Raw genomic sequence first — 3909 nt, forward strand, 5'->3', positions numbered from 1 at the left:
TATGGCTCTTAGAGCCCTGTGTTGAGAAGGATTCTGAAGTAACAGGGTTTAGGCAAATGTGCTGCCAGTCCTCCTTTCTGTGCCCATGACAGACATTGCTAATTGATCATACCTATGTATGGAATAGAGCAGTGCTGAGTTAGCAATCAGCCATCAGCACAAGCGCTTACAGATGCCAGGCACTTGTCATTATGTTTCAGACCTGCCTGCAGAACCTAAGTGTGAAAGTGTTGTATCATGATGGTTTGATTTTAGGAAGTTCAGTCTTTTATCAGGATTCCTTTGTCAAGGTTTTCTAGCAACTCCCAGGGAATGCTTGCATGTTCTATGAGTCTGTGCTGGTTGATGCATGCCATCTCCATCAGTCATCCAGCTCTGCATCTTTGCACTCCCCACTTGTCACTATCACAGTGGAGCAGGCCATTTTCTACCACTTCTAACTTTTTTATTAAATAACTTAAAAAAACTTTTTTATTATTATAAATGCTTTATTTATTTAACATAGAGGAAGCTTGGTGGTGAATATGTAGCCATTTGATGTTTTTATGACTAAGAGTTAAAGCTCAGGCTCTCTTTCTTATAGAATGTAAATGTGCACCAACACATGTATATGTAATTGTTATCAAAACTACACTTAGTCACTAAAAGAAGATTCGCTATCTGAACTTTCTTCTGTATTTTTTTCACCTTCACCATCAGGCACTGGACCATCTGGCCTCTGAAGAAAACCTGGGTCTAGTCCTTCCGATATCATTTTGTTTCTTATTGCTGTCACTGGAACACCCACTTGAACCATTTTGAGGTATCTGGCATATCTTGGATCCTTGACTACAGTTAAGATATTTTCTGGTGTTACTTCACTTTCCTGTGTCCAGAGTCTTGTAAACTGCTGTGATTGCTCTGAAGTGGTTTCACAATGTGTTTCATTTGTGATCCTAGTTACACTTATAAGAGATACTTCAAATGTGACATCATCTAGCCCTGGGATAGACATCAACTTTGCATCTAAAATATTGAGAGTTGTTTCAATTTTCTGGATACGAAGAGAAAGGTCTGCCAGTTTCTCCTCACAAACTGTAGAGAAGTGGTTGAGGAACCATACAATATGCACCACAAATTGGTTTAGAAATGCCACCATTCACCGTTCTTCTTTTTTTTTTTTTTTTTTTTTTGTGGTACGCAGGCCTCTCACTATTGCGGCCTCTCCCATTGCGGAGCACAGGCTCCGGACGCACAGGCTCAGCCGCCATGGCTCACGGGCCCAGCTTCTCCACGGCATGTGGGATCTTCCCGGACCTAGGCACGAACCCGTGTCCCCTGCATCAGCAGGCAGACTCTCAACCACTGCGCCACCAGGGAAGCCCCGCCACCATTCTTTTTATGCCTGACCCCATGAGAGGAAGCCCATCTTCATCCATCTCCTCAGCAGGCGGGGGCCCCATAAATTTTGTATTTAGTGAACACATGCACATAACCTTAAAAGTCTAACATAAGCAGTCCTTAAAGGTTTATAATTTTAAAAGTTATTCCTTGCACTGACCTTCATTCCTGTCCCCCAGAAGCAATGCCTCCTTAACTCTTCTAGCTACCTCCCCCAGTATTGACTTCCTTATTTCTAAAATTTTGCATATACTAAGGTATCCACTGACTTCTTTACATGCTGCATAAGGACTTAGACCATCACCATGTCCCACCATTTTCCTTTTTCTCCATAACACTCCAACATAGTCATATGTTTTACTAAATCAATACTCCATGTTTACATTTTTATGATTTTGCAAATACTATTCAATTCACTAGAATTATGCTTCCTTTTGTGTCCAAACATATATTTCTGCTGGAGTTAATACTTTATTAATAATGAGTATTAATTTTCTTGGTTCCTAGAGCCCTCCCTCCAGGAGCCTTCTGTCCTCTTCGTCCTGCCTGGGCTGATTTCTCTCTTAGCTTGCTGAAAGACAGCATTCCTAGGGCCGGCCCTTGGCCAATCTTCAGGATAACATGCCATATTTTCCTACACCTCATATCTCCCTCTTTCTTGGTTTACCCCTTTGTTCTGGTCTACTATCAATACTCAGTTTGCTGCTATTCCTCCTTGCATCATTTTACTCCAGTCTTTTCTAAAGAAAGATTGAGAAAGATACTGATGTATTGAGTACTTGTGCACAAGAAACATTCTTTGTGCCATCCTTGCACTTATTTTGATAGTTATATATTTCTAGGATAAAATCTAGAGTCTAGGAGTAAATCTAAATCTAGGACAAAAATATTTGAAAGGTGCTTTTTAAGATTTCAATACTGCTGTTGTGTTGAGAAAACTAATGTCATTTTGCTTCCAGTTCTGTTATAGTTGATCTACTGTTTTTCCTCCCTGGAAGATTTTACGATCATGTTTTTTTCCTTTGAGTTATGAAACGTTACCACAATACGCCTTGGTATGGTCTCAGCTTGGGTCCAGAGACGGAGATTAATGTGCAGGAAGCTTACTGGGGACTGCTCTTGAAAACAGCGCTGTGAGGGAGAGGGCTGGCAGGACTGGGCAGAGGCAGCAGCTGAGCTGCCACAGAGACTCCAGCCAGTTCTATGAAGAGACTTCAAAGCTATCCCACCTTAGGCAGGTAGGCTGAGCCTTTATGCACCCTTCTCCTGTTGAGTAGTCAGGGATTTGAGCCATTCCCAAGAAGGGACTGATCGTGGATGAGGCAACGCCCTTGAGACAGTGTTAAACACCCAAGAGGGAATCACCTGAGAATTGTCAACTATCAACAAAGCTGGGTCATGTGGAAATGAGTGCTTCAGTCCTGTAGGGAAATCTGGGTGGCACACAACATTATCCACTATAATATGGGTCTTATTGTAATAATTGTGTTGAGCTCTTGCTGGACTTATTCAGTCTGAACACCTAAGTCCTTCAATTTGGGGAAAATTTTCTTGTGTTTATTATTTGATAGTTTCCTCTCTTCCTTTTTCTTGTTATCTTCTTTTTTTTCCTATGAGTCATATTTTGCTTCTGTAGAACTGACCTTCTAATCCTTGTCTTTCTTTTTCTATTGACTGTCTCTGATCTTTTCATCCCAAGATGTTTCTTCAACTTTATTTTCCAATATGCTTGTTGCGGTCATCTAATAGCATGATGAATTCGAGAGATATGAATAGGGCACCAATAGCACCTACTATATGGATTAATAACTTACTTATCGCTTTGGTGGCATTTTGTGGAATTTTGGGAGGGGGAATACATAAACCCAGGTGGTCTATCTGACATTTTGAACCAGGAAGCATCAGTTACACACTGTCTTTACTCAGTCTGCTACTGTTCCTCTTCGAATCACCTCACTTCAAGCGTAATCAAAGAGAATCTACTCAACTCAATGGGAGGCTGAGATAAGGCTATAATGTTCAGCAAGACTTTACCAAAGACCTCAGACCAATTGAAGTTCATTACCACACAGGAAAATTTTAAATTAGCCATTAAATATGTCTTCTCTCAGAGTCCATAGGTTCAATTCATTTCAAGAGGCATCAGTTGCGTGTGTAATTAATCCAAACTTTGCCCCATGTTTCAGGGAACAGCTCACATCTCCTCTTTGGGACACCTTGAGTACACCTCTTCTGCCTGTGTCTGTAAAAACCAAACAGATGAAGGAGGTCTCCTTTTACCCCTGAAGTCTTAGGCTTTCCAATGAAGTCCTTATTTTGGGGTCAGGACTGGCCTCTTTCCAGGATGACTTGTGGTGGGAATTACCATTCTCTCCATAGCTCTAAGGCTTTCAACAGGGCCATGTTTTTCCCAAGAGTGATCTCAGGGCTTCCAAAGAAGTGCTGTCAGACATCAAGAGTTTAGGGAAAGCACAGATGACCAAGGAATTCCTCTGGTTCATTTTGATAATCAGGTCTACACATCCTCCT

The 3909-nt window shown here is 41.4% G+C and overlaps 1 pseudogene; it reads right to left on the bottom strand.

Moving 5' to 3' along the window:
- Nucleotides 1-634: 634 nt before the first annotated feature.
- Nucleotides 635-1418, bottom strand: LOC115859153 (WASH complex subunit 3-like; annotated as a pseudogene).
- Nucleotides 1419-3909: the final 2491 nt, after the last annotated feature.

Source organism: Globicephala melas, chromosome 11, assembly GCF_963455315.2.
Source record: "Globicephala melas chromosome 11, mGloMel1.2, whole genome shotgun sequence".
Taxonomy (NCBI): Eukaryota; Metazoa; Chordata; class Mammalia; order Artiodactyla; family Delphinidae; genus Globicephala; species Globicephala melas.